Raw genomic sequence first — 17,617 nt, 5'->3', positions numbered from 1 at the left:
CTAACGACAGAGGAATGCATAAAAAGTCAGCCGCGCGACCAGAGGTATGGGAATTTGTACCCATACAATGGGCTCAGGTAACAGCGGGCAAATTGACACCAAACATTTAGCCTTTTTCACACAACTGCGAGTTTTGCCTACTGAACTCATTGACAGGCAGTCAGACAGTGATGTCTAAGGTACCCGGATGATGGCATGGGTAAAATTACCACCGGTCACAGTGATTTCCAAAACCTAGCCCATGAAATATTTTTTCAGAATAACAAGGATTTTCCTGTAAAACGAACCTATTCTAAAGGGCTCGTCCGGAATTTGAACCCGGGACCTCTCGCACCCAAAGCGAGAATCATACCCCTAGACCAACGAGCCACCTCTCAAACCAGAGGAATTCACTACTCAGGAACAGTCTCTACAGGGACACTAACGACAGAGGAATGCATAAAAAGTCAGCCGCGCGACCAGAGGTATGGGAATTTGTACCCATACAATGGGCTCAGGTAACATCTGGTTTTGTGGCCGAGCGGTCTAAGGTGCTGATTTTAAGCTCCAGCCTCCACGAGGTGTGGGTTTGAATCCCACCACTGCAAAATTCTACATGGAAAATAGCACCAGCGGGCAAATTGACACCAAACATTTAGCCTTTTTCACACAACTGTAAAGCGCTGAATTTAAGCTCCAGCCTCCACGAGGTGTGGGTTTGAATCCCACCACTGCAAAATTCTACATGGAAAATAGCACCAGCGGGCAAATTGACACCAAACATTTAGCCTTTTTCACACAACTGTAAAGCGCTGAATTTAAGCTCCAGCCTCCACGAGGTGTGGGTTTGAATCCCACCACTGCAAAATTCTACATGGAAAATAGCACCAGCGGGCAAATTGACACCAAACATTTAGCCTTTTTCACACAACTGCGAGTTTTGCCTACTGAACTCATTGACAGGCAGTCAGACAGTGATGTCTAAGGTACCCGGATGATGGCATGGGTAAAATTACCACCGGTCACAGTGATTTCCAAAACCTAGCCCATGAAATATTTTTTCAGAATAACAAGGATTTTCCTGTAAAACGAACCTATTCTAAAGGGCTCGTCCGGAAATTGAACCCGGGACCTCTCGCACCCGAAGCAAGAATCATACCCCTAGAATCCCACCGGTGACAGTGTTTTCCAAAACCCAGCCCATGTAATATTTCTTCAACTTAACCAGGATTTTCCTTTAAAATGCACCTATTCTAAAGGGCTCGTCCGGGATTTGAACCCTGGACCTCTCGCACCCAAAGCGAGAATCATACCCCTAGACCAACGAGCCACCTCTCAAACCAGAGGAATTCACTACTCAGGAACAGTCTCTACAGGGACACTAACGACAGAGGAATGCATAAAAAGTCAGCCGCGCGACCAGAGGTATGGGAATTTGTACCCATACAATGGGCTCAGGTAACATCTGGTTTTGTGGCCGAGCGGTCTAAGGTGCTGATTTTAAGCTCCAGCCTCCACGAGGTGTGGGTTTAAATCCCACCACTGCAAAATTCTACATGGAAAATAGCACCAGCGGGCAAATTGACACCAAACATTTAGCCTTTTTCACACAACTGCGAGTTTTGCCTACTGAACTCATTGACAGGCAGTCAGACAGTGATGTCTAAGGTACCCGGATGATGGCATGGGTAAAATTACCACCGGTCACAGTGATTTCCAAAACCTAGCCCATGAAATATTTTTTCAGAATAACAAGGATTTTCCTGTAAAACGAACCTATTCTAAAGGGCTTGTCCGGAAATTGAACCCGGGACCCCTCGCACCCGAAGCGAGAATCATACCCCTAGAATCCCACCGGTGACAGTGTTTTCCAAAACCCAGCCCATGTAATATTTCTTCAAATTAACCAGGATATTCAGTTAAAATGCACCTATTCTAAAGGGCTCGTCCGGGATTTGAACCCGGGACCTCTCGCACCCAAAGCGAGAATCATACCCCTAGACCAACGAGCCACCTCTCAAACCAGAGGAATTCACTACTCAGGAACAGTCTCTACAGGGACACTAACGACAGAGGAATGCATAAAAAGTCAGCCGCGCGACCAGAGGTATGGGAATTTGTACCCATACAATGGGCTCAGGTAACATCTGGTTTTGTGGCCGAGCGGTCTAAGGTGCTGATTTTAAGCTCCAGCCTCCACGAGGTGTGGGTTTGAATCCCACCACTGCAAAATTCTACATGGAAAATAGCACCAGCGGGCAAATTGACACCAAACATTTAGCCTTTTTCACACAACTGTAAAGCGCTGAATTTAAGCTCCAGCCTCCACGAGGTGTGGGTTTGAATCCCACCACTGCAAAATTCTACATGGAAAATAGCACCAGCGGGCAAATTGACACCAAACATTTAGCCTTTTTCACACAACTGTAAAGCGCTGAATTTAAGCTCCAGCCTCCACGAGGTGTGGGTTTGAATCCCACCACTGCAAAATTCTACATGGAAAATAGCACCAGCGGGCAAATTGACACCAAACATTTAGCCTTTTTCACACAACTGCGAGTTTTGCCTACTGAACTCATTGACAGGCAGTCAGACAGTGATGTCTAAGGTACCCGGATGATGGCATGGGTAAAATTACCACCGGTCACAGTGATTTCCAAAACCTAGCCCATGAAATATTTTTTCAGAATAACAAGGATTTTCCTGTAAAACGAACCTATTCTAAAGGGCTCGTCCGGGATTTGAACCCGGGACCTCTCGCACCCAAAGCGAGAATCATACCCCTAGACCAACGAGCCACCTCTCAAACCAGAGGAATTCACTACTCAGGAACAGTCTCTACAGGGACACTAACGACAGAGGAATGCATAAAAAGTCAGCCGCGCGACCAGAGGTATGGGAATTTGTACCCATACAATGGGCTCAGGTAACATCTGGTTTTGTGGCCGAGCGGTCTAAGGTGCTGATTTTAAGCTCCAGCCTCCACGAGGTGTGGGTTTGAATCCCACCACTGCAAAATTCTACATGGAAAATAGCACCAGCGGGCAAATTGACACCAAACATTTAGCCTTTTTCACACAACTGTAAAGCGCTGAATTTAAGCTCCAGCCTCCACGAGGTGTGGGTTTGAATCCCACCACTGCAAAATTCTACATGGAAAATAGCACCAGCGGGCAAATTGACACCAAACATTTAGCCTTTTTCACACAACTGTAAAGCGCTGAATTTAAGCTCCAGCCTCCACGAGGTGTGGGTTTGAATCCCACCACTGCAAAATTCTACATGGAAAATAGCACCAGCGGGCAAATTGACACCAAACATTTAGCCTTTTTCACACAACTGCGAGTTTTGCCTACTGAACTCATTGACAGGCAGTCAGACAGTGATGTCCAAGGTACCCGGATGATGGCATGGGTAAAATTACCACCGGTCACAGTGATTTCCAAAACCTAGCCCATGAAATATTTTTTCAGAATAACAAGGATTTTCCTGTAAAACGAACCTATTCTAAAGGGCTCGTCCGGAATTTGAACCCGGGACCTCTCGCACCCGAAGCGAGAATCATACCCCTAGAATCCCACCGGTGACAGTGTTTTCCAAAACCCAGCCCATGTAATATTTCTTCAAATTAACCAGGATTTTCAGTTAAAATGCACCTATTCTAAAGGGCTCGTCCGGGATTTGAACCCGGGACCTCTCGCACCCAAAGCGAGAATCATACCCCTAGACCAACGAGCCACCTCTCAAACCAGAGGAATTCACTACTCAGGAACAGTCTCTACAGGGACACTAACGACAGAGGAATGCATAAAAAGTCAGCCGCGCGACCAGAGGTATGGGAATTTGTACCCATACAATGGGCTCAGGTAACATCTGGTTTTGTGGCCGAGCGGTCTAAGGTGCTGATTTTAAGCTCCAGCCTCCACGAGGTGTGGGTTTGAATCCCACCACTGCAAAATTCTACATGGAAAATAGCACCAGCGGGCAAATTGACACCAAACATTTAGCCTTTTTCACACAACTGTAAAGCGCTGAATTTAAGCTCCAGCCTCCACGAGGTGTGGGTTTGAATCCCACCACTGCAAAATTCTACATGGAAAATAGCACCAGCGGGCAAATTGACACCAAACATTTAGCCTTTTTCACACAACTGTAAAGCGCTGATTTTAAGCTCCAGCCTCCACGAGGTGTGGGTTTGAATCCCACCACTGCAAAATTCTACATGGAAAATAGCACCAGCGGGCAAATTGACACCAAACATTTAGCCTTTTTCACACAACTGCGAGTTTTGCCTACTGAACTCATTGACAGGCAGTCAGACAGTGATGTCCAAGGTACCCGGATGATGGCATGGGTAAAATTACCACCGGTCACAGTGATTTCCAAAACCTAGCCCATGAAATATTTTTTCAGAATAACAAGGATTTTCCTGTAAAACGAACCTATTCTAAAGGGCTCGTCCGGAATTTGAACCCGGGACCTCTCGCACCCGAAGCGAGAATCATACCCCTAGAATCCCACCGGTGGCAGTGTTTTCCAAAACCCAGCCCATGTAATATTTCTTCAACTTAACCAGGATTTTCAGTTAAAATGCACCTATTCTAAAGGGCTCGTCCGGGATTTGAACCCGGGACCTCTCGCACCCAAAGCGAGAATCATACCCCTAGACCAACGAGCCACCTCTCAAACCAGAGGAATTCACTACTCAGGAACAGTCTCTACAGGGACACTAACGACAGAGGAATGCATAAAAAGTCAGCCGCGCGACCAGAGGTATGGGAATTTGTACCCATACAATGGGCTCAGGTAACATCTGGTTTTGTGGCCGAGCAGTCTAAGGTGCTGATTTTAAGCTCCAGCCTCCACGAGGTGTGGGTTTGAATCCCACCACTGCAAAATTCTACATGGAAAATAGCACCAGCGGGCAAATTGACACCAAACATTTAGCCTTTTTCACACAACTGTAAAGCGCTGAATTTAAGCTCCAGCCTCCACGAGGTGTGGGTTTGAATCCCACCACTGCAAAATTCTACATGGAAAATAGCACCAGCGGGCAAATTGACACCAAACATTTAGCCTTTTTCACACAACTGTAAAGCGCTGAATTTAAGCTCCAGCCTCCACGAGGTGTGGGTTTGAATCCCACCACTGCAAAATTCTACATGGAAAATAGCACCAGCGGGCAAATTGACACCAAACATTTAGCCTTTTTCACACAACTGCGAGTTTTGCCTACTGAACTCATTGACAGGCAGTCAGACAGTGATGTCTAAGGTACCCGGATGATGGCATGGGTAAAATTACCACCGGTCACAGTGATTTCCAAAACCTAGCCCATGAAATATTTTTTCAGAATAACAAGGATTTTCCTGTAAAACGAACCTATTCTAAAGGGCTCGTCCGGAAATTGAACCCGGGACCTCTCGCACCCGAAGCAAGAATCATACCCCTAGAATCCCACCGGTGACAGTGTTTTCCAAAACCCAGCCCATGTAATATTTCTTCAACTTAACCAGGATTTTCCTTTAAAATGCACCTATTCTAAAGGGCTCGTCCGGGATTTGAACCCGGGACCTCTCGCACCCAAAGCGAGAATCATACCCCTAGACCAACGAGCCACCTCTCAAACCAGAGGAATTCACTACTCAGGAACAGTCTCTACAGGGACACTAACGACAGAGGAATGCATAAAAAGTCAGCCGCGCGACCAGAGGTATGGGAATTTGTACCCATACAATGGGCTCAGGTAACATCTGGTTTTGTGGCCGAGCGGTCTAAGGTGCTGATTTTAAGCTCCAGCCTCCACGAGGTGTGGGTTTAAATCCCACCACTGCAAAATTCTACATGGAAAATAGCACCAGCGGGCAAATTGACACCAAACATTTAGCCTTTTTCACACAACTGCGAGTTTTGCCTACTGAACTCATTGACAGGCAGTCAGAGAGTGATGTCTAAGGTACCCGGATGATGGCATGGGTAAAATTACCACCGGTCACAGTGATTTCCAAAACCTAGCCCATGAAATATTTTTTCAGAATAACAAGGATTTTCCTGTAAAACGAACCTATTCTAAAGGGCTCGTCCGGAAATTGAACCCGGGACCTCTCGCACCCGAAGCAAGAATCATACCCCTAGAATCCCACCGGTGACAGTGTTTTCCAAAACCCAGCCCATGTAATATTTCTTCAACTTAACCAGGATTTTCCTTTAAAATGCACCTATTCTAAAGGGCTCGTCCGGGATTTGAACCCGGGACCTCTCGCACCCAAAGCGAGAATCATACCCCTAGACCAACGAGCCACCTCTCAAACCAGAGGAATTCACTACTCAGGAACAGTCTCTACAGGGACACTAACGACAGAGGAATGCATAAAAAGTCAGCCGCGCGACCAGAGGTATGGGAATTTGTACCCATACAATGGGCTCAGGTAACATCTGGTTTTGTGGCCGAGCGGTCTAAGGTGCTGATTTTAAGCTCCAGCCTCCACGAGGTGTGGGTTTAAATCCCACCACTGCAAAATTCTACATGGAAAATAGCACCAGCGGGCAAATTGACACCAAACATTTAGCCTTTTTCACACAACTGCGAGTTTTGCCTACTGAACTCATTGACAGGCAGTCAGACAGTGATGTCTAAGGTACCCGGATGATGGCATGGGTAAAATTACCACCGGTCACAGTGATTTCCAAAACCTAGCCCATGAAATATTTTTTCAGAATAACAAGGATTTTCCTGTAAAACGAACCTATTCTAAAGGGCTTGTCCGGAAATTGAACCCGGGACCCCTCGCACCCGAAGCGAGAATCATACCCCTAGAATCCCACCGGTGACAGTGTTTTCCAAAACCCAGCCCATGTAATATTTCTTCAAATTAACCAGGATATTCAGTTAAAATGCACCTATTCTAAAGGGCTCGTCCGGGATTTGAACCCGGGACCTCTCGCACCCAAAGCGAGAATCATACCCCTAGACCAACGAGCCACCTCTCAAACCAGAGGAATTCACTACTCAGGAACAGTCTCTACAGGGACACTAACGACAGAGGAATGCATAAAAAGTCAGCCGCGCGACCAGAGGTATGGGAATTTGTACCCATACAATGGGCTCAGGTAACATCTGGTTTTGTGGCCGAGCAGTCTAAGGTGCTGATTTTAAGCTCCAGCCTCCACGAGGTGTGGGTTTGAATCCCACCACTGCAAAATTCTACATGGAAAATAGCACCAGCGGGCAAATTGACACCAAACATTTAGCCTTTTTCACACAACTGTAAAGCGCTGAATTTAAGCTCCAGCCTCCACGAGGTGTGGGTTTGAATCCCACCACTGCAAAATTCTACATGGAAAATAGCACCAGCGGGCAAATTGACACCAAACATTTAGCCTTTTTCACACAACTGCGAGTTTTGCCTACTGAACTCATTGACAGGCAGTCAGACAGTGATGTCTAAAGTACCCGGATGATGGCATGGGTAAAATTACCACCGGTCACAGTGATTTCCAAAACCTAGCCCATGAAATATTTTTTCAGAATAACAAGGATTTTCCTGTAAAACGAACCTATTCTAAAGGGCTCGTCCGGAATTTGAACCCGGGACCTCTCGCACCCGAAGCGAGAATCATACCCCTAGAATCCCACCGGTGACAGTGTTTTCCAAAACCCAGCCCATGTAATATTTCTTCAAATTAACCAGGATTTTCAGTTAAAATGCACCTATTCTAAAGGGCTCGTCCGGGATTTGAACCCGGGACCTCTCGCACCCAAAGCGAGAATCATACCCCTAGACCAACGAGCCACCTCTCAAACCAGAGGAATTCACTACTCAGGAACAGTCTCTACAGGGACACTAACGACAGAGGAATGCATAAAAAGTCAGCCGCGCGACCAGAGGTATGGGAATTTGTACCCATACAATGGGCTCAGGTAACAGCGGGCAAATTGACACCAAACATTTAGCCTTTTTCACACAACTGCGAGTTTTGCCTACTGAACTCATTGACAGGCAGTCAGACAGTGATGTCTAAGGTACCCGGATGATGGCATGGGTAAAATTACCACCGGTCACAGTGATTTCCAAAACCTAGCCCATGAAATATTTTTTCAGAATAACAAGGATTTTCCTGTAAAACGAACCTATTCTAAAGGGCTCGTCCGGAATTTGAACCCGGGACCTCTCGCACCCGAAGCGAGAATCATACCCCTAGAATCCCACCGGTGACAGTGCTTTCCAAAACCCAGCCCATGTAATATTTCTTCAAATTAACCAGGATTTTCAGTTAAAATGCACCTATTCTAAAGGGCTCGTCCGGGATTTGAACCCGGGACCTCTCGCACCCAAAGCGAGAATCATACCCCTAGACCAACGAGCCACCTCTCAAACCAGAGGAATTCACTACTCAGGAACAGTCTCTACAGGGACACTAACGACAGAGGAATGCATAAAAAGTCAGCCGCGCGACCAGAGGTATGGGAATTTGTACCCATACAATGGGCTCAGGTAACATCTGGTTTTGTGGCCGAGCGCTCTAAGGTGCTGATTTTAAGCTCCAGCCTCCACGAGGTGTGGGTTTGAATCCCACCACTGCAAAATTCTACATGGAAAATAGCACCAGCGGGCAAATTGACACCAAACATTTAGCCTTTTTCACACAACTGTAAAGCGCTGAATTTAAGCTCCAGCCTCCACGAGGTGTGGGTTTGAATCCCACCACTGCAAAATTCTACATGGAAAATAGCACCAGCGGGCAAATTGACACCAAACATTTAGCCTTTTTCACACAACTGCGAGTTTTGCCTACTGAACTCATTGACAGGCAGTCAGACAGTGATGTCTAAGGTACCCGGATGATGGCATGGGTAAAATTACCACCGGTCACAGTGATTTCCAAAACCTAGCCCATGAAATATTTTTTCAGAATAACAAGGATTTTCCTGTAAAACGAACCTATTCTAAAGGGCTCGTCCGGAATTTGAACCCGGGACCTCTCGCACCCGAAGCGAGAATCATACCCCTAGAATCCCACCGGTGACAGTGTTTTCCAAAACCCAGCCCATGTAATATTTCTTCAACTTAACCAGGATTTTCCTTTAAAATGCACCTATTCTAAAGGGCTCGTCCGGGATTTGAACCCGGGACCTCTCGCACCCAAAGCGAGAATCATACCCCTAGACCAACGAGCCACCTCTCAAACCAGAGGAATTCACTACTCAGGAACAGTCTCTACAGGGACACTAACGACAGAGGAATGCATAAAAAGTCAGCCGCGCGACCAGAGGTATGGGAATTTGTACCCATACAATGGGCTCAGGTAACATCTGGTTTTGTGGCCGAGCGGTCTAAGGTGCTGATTTTAAGCTCCAGCCTCCACGAGGTGTGGGTTTAAATCCCACCACTGCAAAATTCTACATGGAAAATAGCACCAGCGGGCAAATTGACACCAAACATTTAGCCTTTTTCACACAACTGCGAGTTTTGCCTACTGAACTCATTGACAGGCAGTCAGACAGTGATGTCTAAGGTACCCGGATGATGGCATGGGTAAAATTACCACCGGTCACAGTGATTTCCAAAACCTAGCCCATGAAATATTTTTTCAGAATAACAAGGATTTTCCTGTAAAACGAACCTATTCTAAAGGGCTTGTCCGGAATTTGAACCCGGGACCTCTCGCACCCGAAGCGAGAATCATACCCCTAGAATCCCACCGGTGACAGTGTTTTCCAAAACCCAGCCCATGTAATATTTCTTCAACTTAACCAGGATTTTCCTTTAAAATGCACCTATTCTAAAGGGCTTGTCCGGGATTTGAACCCGGGACCTCTCGCACCCAAAGCGAGAATCATACCCCTAGACCAACGAGCCACCTCCCAAACCAGAGGAATTCACTACTCAGGAACAGTCTCTACAGGGACACTAACGACAGAGGAATGCATAAAAAGTCAGCCGCGCGACCAGAGGTATGGGAATTTGTACCCATACAATGGGCTCAGGTAACATCTGGTTTTGTGGCCGAGCGGTCTAAGGTGCTGATTTTAAGCTCCAGCCTCCACGAGGTGTGGGTTTGAATCCCACCACTGCAAAATTCTACATGGAAAATAGCACCAGCGGGCAAATTGACACCAAACATTTAGCCTTTTTCACACAACTGTAAAGCGCTGAATTTAAGCTCCAGCCTCCACGAGGTGTGGGTTTGAATCCCACCACTGCAAAATTCTACATGGAAAATAGCACCAGCGGGCAAATTGACACCAAACATTTAGCCTTTTTCACACAACTGCGAGTTTTGGCTACTGAAGCCACGTGGACACGACAGAGGACCATCACGTGGACTAAGTCACATGGAAAGGACGGAGGACCATCACGTTGACTAAGTCACATGGAAAGGACGGAGGACCATCACGTGGAGTAAGACACGTGGAAAGGAAGGAGGACCATCACGTGGAGTAAGCCACGTGGAATCTAAGTGGACTAAGTCACATGGAAAGGACGGAGGACCATCACGTGGAGTAAGCCAAGTAGAATCTAAGTGGACTAAACAACATGGACACGACAGAGGACCATCACGTGGACTAAGTTACGTCGAAAGGACGGAGGACCATCACGTGGAGTAATCCACGTGGAATCTAAGTGGACTGAGTCACATGGAAAGGACGGAGGACCATCACGTGGAGTAAGCCACGTAGAATCTAAGTGGACTAAACCACATGGACACGACAGAGGACCATCACGTGGACTAAGTTACGTCGAAAGGACAGAGGACCATCACGTGGAGTAAGCCACGTGGAATCTAAGTGGACAAAGCCATGTGGACACGACAGAGCACCATCACGTGGACTAAGTCACATGTAAAGGACTGAGGACCATCACGTGGAGTAAGCCACGTGGAATCTAAGTGGACTAAGCCACGTGGACACGACAGAGGACCATCACGTGGAGTAAGCCACGTGGAATCTAAGTGGACTAAGTCCCATGGAAAGGACCGAGGACCATCACGTGGAGTAAGCCAAGTAGAATCTAAGTGGACTAAACAACATGGACAAGACAGAGGACCATCACGTGGACTAAGTTACGTGGAAAGGACGGAGGACCATCATGTGGAGTAATCCACGTGGACTCTAAGTGGACTAAGTCACATGGAAAGGACCAAGGACCATCACGTGGAGTAAGCCAAGTAGAATCTAAGTGGACTAAGCCACATGGACACGACAGAGGACCATCACGTGGACTAAGTTACGTGGAAAGGACGGAGGACCATCACGTGGAGTAATCCACGTGGAATCTAAGTGGACTAAGTCACATGGAAAGGACGGAGGACCATCATGTGGACTAAGCCACGTGTAAAGGACTGAGGACCATCACGTGGAGTAGGCCACGTGGAAAGGACCGAGGACCATCACGTGGACTAAGTTACGTGGAAAGGACGGAGGACCATCACGTGGAGTAATCCACGTGGAATCTAAGTGGACTAAGTCACATGGACACGACAGAGGACCATCACGTGGACTAAGTTACGTGGAAAGGATGGAGGACCATCACGTGGAGTAATCCATGTGGAATCTAAGTGGACTAAGTCACATGGAAAGGACTGAGGACCATCACGTGGAGTAAGCCAAGTAGAATCTAAGTGGACTAAACAACATGGACACGACAGAGGACCATCACGTGGACTAAGTTACGTCGAAAGGACGGAGGACCATCACGTGGAGTAAGCCACGTAGAATCTAAGTGGACTAAACCACATGGACACGACAGAGGACCATCACGTGGAGTAAGCCACGTGGAATCTAAGTGGACAAAGCCATGTGGACACGACAGAGCACCATCACGTGGACTAAGTCACATGGAACGGACAGAGGACCATCACGTGGAGTAAGCCACGTGGAATCTAAGTGGACTAAGTCACATGGAAAGGACGGAGGACCATCACGTGGAGTAAGCCAAGTAGAATCTAAGTGGACTAAACAACATGGACAAGACAGAGGACCATCACGTGGACTAAGTTACGTGGAAAGGACGGAGGACCATCACCTGGAGTAATCCACGTGGAATCTAAGTGGACTAAGTCACATGGAAAGGACGGAGGACCATCACGTGGAGTAAGCCAAGTAGAATCTAAGTGGACTAAACAACATGGACACGATAGAGGACCATCACGTGGACTAAGTTACGTCGAAAGGACGGAGGACCATCACGTGGAGTAATCCACGTGGAATCTAAGTGGACTAAGTCACATGGAAAGGACGGAGGACCATCACGTGGAGTAAGCCACGTAGAATCTAAGTGGACTAAACCACATGGACACGACAGAGGACCATCACGTGGAGTAAGCCACGTGGAATCTAAGTGGACAAAGCCATGTGGACACGACAGAGCACCATCACGTGGACTAAGTCACATGGAAAGGACCGAGGACCATCACGTGGAGTAAGCCAAGTAGAATCTAAGTGGACTAAACAACATGGACAAGACAGAGGACCATCACGTGGACTAAGTTACGTGGAAACGACGGAGGACCATCACGTGGAGTAATCCACGTGGAATCTAAGTGGACTAAGTCACATGGAAAGGACCGAGGACCATCACGTGGAGTAAGCCAAGTAGAATCTAAGTGGACTAAGCCACGTGGACACGACAGAGGACCATCACGTGGACTAAGTTACGTGGAAAGGACGGAGGACCATCACGTGGAGTAATCCACGTGGAATCTAAGTGGACTAAGTCACATGGAAAGGACGGAGGACCATCAAGTGGACTAAGCCACGTGTAATGGACTGAGGACCATCACGTGGACTAAGTTACGTGGAAAGGACGGAGGACCATCACGTGGAGTAATCCACGTGGAATCTAAGTGGACTAAGTCACATGGAAAGGACCGAGGACCATCACGTGGAGTAAGCCAAGTAGAATCTAAGTGGACTAAGTCACATGGAAAGGAAGGAGGACCATCACGTGGAGTAAGTCACGTGGAAAGGACGGAGTACCATCACAAGGACTAAGTCACGTGGAAAGGACAGAGTACCGTCACGTGGTCAAGTCATGTGGAATAGACGTAGGACCATCACGTGGACTAAGTCACATGGAAAGGATGGAGGACCATCATGTGGAGTAAGCCACGTGGAATCTAAGTGGACTAAGCCACGTGGACACGACAAAGCACCATCACGTGGACTAAGTCACATGGAAAGGACGGAGGACCATCACGTGGACTAAGTCACATGGAAAGGACGGAGGACCATCACATGGACTAAGTCACATGGAAAGGACGGAGGACCATCACGTGGACTAAGCCACATGGAAAGGACGGAGCACCATCACGTGGACTAAGCCACATGGAAAGGACTGAGCACCATCACGTGGAGTAAGCCACGTGGAATCTAAGTGGACTAAGCCACGTGGACACGACAGAGCACCATCACGTGGACTAAGTCACGTGGAATCTAAGTGGACTAAGCCATGTGGACACGACAGAGCACCATCACGTGGACTAATTCACATGGAAAGGACGGAGTACCATCACGAGGGCTAAGTCACATGGAAAGGACGGAGGACCATCATGTGGAGTTAGCCACGTGGAATCTAAGTGGACTAAGCCACGTGGACACGACAAAGCACCATCACGTGGACTAAGTCACATGGAAAGGACGGAGGACCATCACATGGACTAAGTCACATGGAAAGGACGGAGGACCATCACGTGGACTAATCCACATGGAAAGGACTGAGCACCATCACGTGGACTAAGCCACATGGAAAGGACTGAGCACCATCACGTGGACTAAGCCACATGGAAAGGACTGAGCACCATCACGTGGAGTAAGCCATGTGGAATCTAAGTGGACTAAGCCACGTGGACACGACAGAGCACCATCACGTGGACTAAGTCACGTGGAATCTAAGTGGACTAAGCCACGTGGACACGACAGAGCACCATCACGTGGACTAAGTCACGTGGAATCTAAGTGGACTAAGCCATGTGGACACGACAGAGCACCATCACGTGGACTAAGTCACATGGAAAGGACGGAGTACCATCACGAGGGCTAAGTCACATGGAAAGGACGGAGGACCATCATGTGGAGTAAGCCACGTGGAATCTAAGTGGACTAAGCCACGTGGACACGACAAAGCACCATCACGTGGACTAAGTCACATGGAAAGGACGGAGGACCATCACATGGACTAAGTCACATGGAAAGGACGGAGGACCATCACGTGGACTAATCCACATGGAAAGGACTGAGCACCATCACGTGGACTAAGCCACATGGAAAGGACTGAGCACCATCACGTGGACTAAGCCACATGGAAAGGACTGAGCACCATCACGTGGAGTAAGCCATGTGGAATCTAAGTGGACTAAGCCACGTGGACACGACAGAGCACCATCACGTGGACTAAGTCACGTGGAATCTAAGTGGACTAAGCCACGTGGACACGACAGAGCACCATCACGTGGACTAAGTCACGTGGAATCTAAGTGGACTAAGCCATGTGGACACGACAGAGCACCATCACGTGGACTAAGTCACATGGAAAGGACGGAGTACCATCACGAGGGCTAAGTCACGTGGAAAAGACGGAGGACCATCACGTGGAGTAAGCCACATGGAATCTAAATGGACTAAGCCACGTGGAAAGGACGGAGGACAATAGCAGGCAAACATCACGTGGACCTACCATGCGGAACATCACGGAAGGTGGAACATCACGGCAGGTGGAACATCACGTTGACTCTACGGGTAGAACATCACAGCAGGTGGAACATCTTATTGACGCTTCGCAAGAACAATGTAATAGTATTTAAAATCCTACAACATAGCAGGCAAACATAAAGTGGACCTACCATGTGGAACATCACGGCAGGTGGAACATCATGTTGACTCTACGGGTAGAACATCACAGCAGGTGGAACATCTTATTGACGCTTCGCAAGAATAATTTTATAGTATTTAAAATCCTACAACATAGCAGGCAAACATCATGTGGACCTACCATGTGGAACATCACGGAAGGTGGAACATCACGTTGACTCTACGGGTAGAACATCACAGCAGGTGGAACATCTTATTGACGCTTCGCAAGAATAATGTTATAGTAATTAAAATCCTACAACATAGCAGGCAAACATCATGTGGACCTACCATGTGGAACATCACGGAAGGTGGAACATCACAGCAGGTGGAACATCATGTTGACTCTACGGGTAGAACATTACAGCAGGTGGATACCCACACAGCAAAAGGACTCTGCGGCAAATCCGCTGCGGAGGTATTGCGGCTTCCGGAACGGACTCGCGAAGCGGACCCGTATCGGTGTCCACTTGCGCAGTGACGGATCCGCAACGAAGGCCGTTTGGGACCCGCAAATTGACACATACATCCGCGGCGGACCCGTAATGGACTCATAAAATACCTGGTTCATCTGGCCCGGGTCCGTTTTGGACCTGTTTTTCTCATTTTCAAAATCCCCTCTGTTCTTGCTGTAGGACAAAATAGGATAAACTAAACCATAGGATTTCTATCACTAGGCCTAGTCTAGGTTACTATAGCAATAAAGTCCTAATCTTAAATCTGCATTGCCTTGTATTTTTAACCTAACAATATTGTCAATAGGCCTAACAGAAAAGGTTCAAGTCAAGACATCAATTTACTGTACAAAAGGAATCACTACTCAATGGAAATATAAAATTGTCATTTACATTTATGTAAAGTTATGTTCTTCCTATTCTGTTTTTGTTAAGTAGGCTACGTTGGCTAAGCTACTTTACATTCATTTTGTGGTCAAAACCTAATTTAGAGCTTTATAGGCCTAGGTCGGTGAAGACATAAAATATTTTATCCATTAGGCTAAAACTTCAATGAAATGCACAGCTAAAATATCAGAAAATGAATAACTGGTGAACGACAAGAAGTTCAATAAAAATATTGTTTATTTCTCCTATTACTCTGTTTGTGTGGCTTGAGGCAGGACATGTCTCCTCGTTGCGCGATCCGCTGCCAGGTTGAACCACCTGATTGCGTGCTTGGTGACCTCTGCGTCCGTGGCTGACTGTGTCACTGTTTTTCCTCACAGCACCTGTAATCAAACAGACAGATATGTTTATGGTATGTGGCATCCAAAGCCAAGTATGCTTACACAATACAATATATGAGATAGGTATTAAGGAGATTCAATAAAAAAACTATAAATGATTATAAAGTTATAAACATGGTTGTGTTGGTTAAAATAACAGGTGGGTAAACTATGAATTTGTGATCAGGGTAAGGTTTGCCGCACCTTTTGTTATCTGATGTTTAAAAGACATCCAAAATGTTCAAACAATATCAGTGGTATTAAATGTTTATTTGATCAGAGCACAATTGTATGTGGATAAATCAGTGTGGTTGTGTAATGTTTTAAGTTTGGTAGGGTCCTACATATATTCTATTTGGAGGTAAACTCTTAACAGATGGATAAACTCTATTTCTGACATTTGAGCGGTGGGTAAACTCCATTTACTTGCGTTTAAAATGCGGATCAGGACAGGCCTGTTCAGGGCTGTTCAATAGAATATTTGCAATAATCATCGACAATCAATAAACCTAATGGCAAGATTCATATTAAGAAAACTCACCACTCTCTGTCGAGCTGGGCCATTTGACGGTTCCTTTAAAAACATTTCAAATGCCTCCACTTGTTCCAGGGGAAACTGGATATTGTCCGGCATCTCAACATCTGGCCCTGGGGTTGCTGTTCACCTTTGCCACAAGCTGGTCTTGTTGCTGTTTAATGGTCTCCAGCAGGCTAAGGATGTGGACCTCAGCTGCTGTTGACACACATGAAATATAGCTAAAATGTAGTGTATAAAAAAATATCACGTTTCAGTGTTTATCCTCATTATTCATAATACTGACCTTAGTTATTGACAATAGTTAATGACAAAAGTTATGAAAATATGTGATGATTGTGAGATGTTTTTCCAAAATCTGTGGCACAGAATGCCCCTATGGATTTGTCAGTTAGTGCTCACCAGAGCAGGGAATGGTATCGGTCATTCTTCCCCCTCGCCATGTTGGTCTGTAGGCCAGGCTTGAAGAGGGCTCCTCTGTTCGCCTCATGTTGAGGGTTGGTGCAGGGGGTGGAGGGAGTTGAGGAGGGACTGCCGTTCCTGGCCCATAGTGAGTTGGGTGGTGTGAGAGAGTGGGATTTTTTTTTAATTAAATGGTAGTCATCTGTTAAACATGACTTATAATACACTTTGGGGCCTTCCAATTCACTAATATTTCAGAAATCAGTCCCTACCTTGAGTAACTCTCCTCATGTTAAATGCAGGTGCAGGGAGTTGAGGTGGTGAAGGGTGTTGCGGTCCGGCCCCATGGTCAGGTGCTAAGGGAGAGAGATTGCTATTAAATGGTTGTCTGTCCCCCATGAAGCATTAAAGGCTAAAATTGGAATAGAAACATTGTTTTATTTCTGTTTAAATGTAAGGTGTTCTATGGCCATTTTCCACTGCATGGTACCAGCTCCATTACTCGCCTATAGCCTCGACTTTAATGCTTCATGGGGGACAGTTCTTTACTGTGTTTAAACACCGCCGTGTCCGTAGATGGCGCTATAGCGAATGTGAATTGCAAGTAAAGGCTGATTTATACTTCTATATC

The 17,617-nt window shown here is 46.7% G+C and overlaps 1 long non-coding RNA gene and 13 other non-coding genes across 14 annotated transcripts; all 14 read right to left on the bottom strand.

Moving 5' to 3' along the window:
• Nucleotides 1–297: 297 nt before the first annotated feature.
• Nucleotides 298–369, bottom strand: trnap-ugg. Its single transcript has one exon. It is a non-coding gene; the product is annotated as a tRNA-Pro (tRNA).
• Nucleotides 370–1,237: 868 nt separating this feature from the next.
• trnap-ugg lies at nt 1,238–1,309 on the bottom strand. Its single transcript has one exon. It is a non-coding gene; the product is annotated as a tRNA-Pro (tRNA).
• Nucleotides 1,310–1,919: 610 nt separating this feature from the next.
• Nucleotides 1,920–1,991, bottom strand: trnap-ugg. The gene has a single exon. It is a non-coding gene; the product is annotated as a tRNA-Pro (tRNA).
• A 714-nt stretch (nt 1,992–2,705) lies between these two features.
• Nucleotides 2,706–2,777, bottom strand: trnap-ugg. The gene has a single exon. It is a non-coding gene; the product is annotated as a tRNA-Pro (tRNA).
• An 868-nt stretch (nt 2,778–3,645) lies between these two features.
• Nucleotides 3,646–3,717, bottom strand: trnap-ugg. The gene has a single exon. It is a non-coding gene; the product is annotated as a tRNA-Pro (tRNA).
• Nucleotides 3,718–4,585: 868 nt separating this feature from the next.
• On the bottom strand, nt 4,586–4,657 carry trnap-ugg. The gene has a single exon. It is a non-coding gene; the product is annotated as a tRNA-Pro (tRNA).
• Nucleotides 4,658–5,525: 868 nt separating this feature from the next.
• trnap-ugg lies at nt 5,526–5,597 on the bottom strand. The gene has a single exon. It is a non-coding gene; the product is annotated as a tRNA-Pro (tRNA).
• A 610-nt stretch (nt 5,598–6,207) lies between these two features.
• On the bottom strand, nt 6,208–6,279 carry trnap-ugg. Its single transcript has one exon. It is a non-coding gene; the product is annotated as a tRNA-Pro (tRNA).
• A 610-nt stretch (nt 6,280–6,889) lies between these two features.
• On the bottom strand, nt 6,890–6,961 carry trnap-ugg. The gene has a single exon. It is a non-coding gene; the product is annotated as a tRNA-Pro (tRNA).
• A 739-nt stretch (nt 6,962–7,700) lies between these two features.
• On the bottom strand, nt 7,701–7,772 carry trnap-ugg. The gene has a single exon. It is a non-coding gene; the product is annotated as a tRNA-Pro (tRNA).
• Nucleotides 7,773–8,274: 502 nt separating this feature from the next.
• On the bottom strand, nt 8,275–8,346 carry trnap-ugg. The gene has a single exon. It is a non-coding gene; the product is annotated as a tRNA-Pro (tRNA).
• Nucleotides 8,347–9,085: 739 nt separating this feature from the next.
• trnap-ugg lies at nt 9,086–9,157 on the bottom strand. Its single transcript has one exon. It is a non-coding gene; the product is annotated as a tRNA-Pro (tRNA).
• Nucleotides 9,158–9,767: 610 nt separating this feature from the next.
• Nucleotides 9,768–9,839, bottom strand: trnap-ugg. The gene has a single exon. It is a non-coding gene; the product is annotated as a tRNA-Pro (tRNA).
• Nucleotides 9,840–15,977: 6,138 nt separating this feature from the next.
• On the bottom strand, nt 15,978–17,394 carry LOC117595642. The gene is made up of 4 exons (XR_004576898.1): nt 17,259–17,394; nt 16,987–17,124; nt 16,591–16,782; nt 15,978–16,052 (listed from the first exon to the last, which is right to left on the bottom strand). It is a non-coding gene; the product is annotated as an uncharacterized LOC117595642 (long non-coding RNA).
• Between the last annotated feature and the right edge of the window lie 223 nt (nt 17,395–17,617).

The sequence above is a fragment of the Esox lucius genome, chromosome 16 (genome assembly GCF_011004845.1).
Source record: "Esox lucius isolate fEsoLuc1 chromosome 16, fEsoLuc1.pri, whole genome shotgun sequence".
NCBI lineage: Eukaryota > Metazoa > Chordata > Actinopteri > Esociformes > Esocidae > Esox > Esox lucius.
The sequence above is the reverse complement of the archived record's forward strand: the minus strand, read 5'-3'. Positions and strand labels throughout refer to the sequence as shown.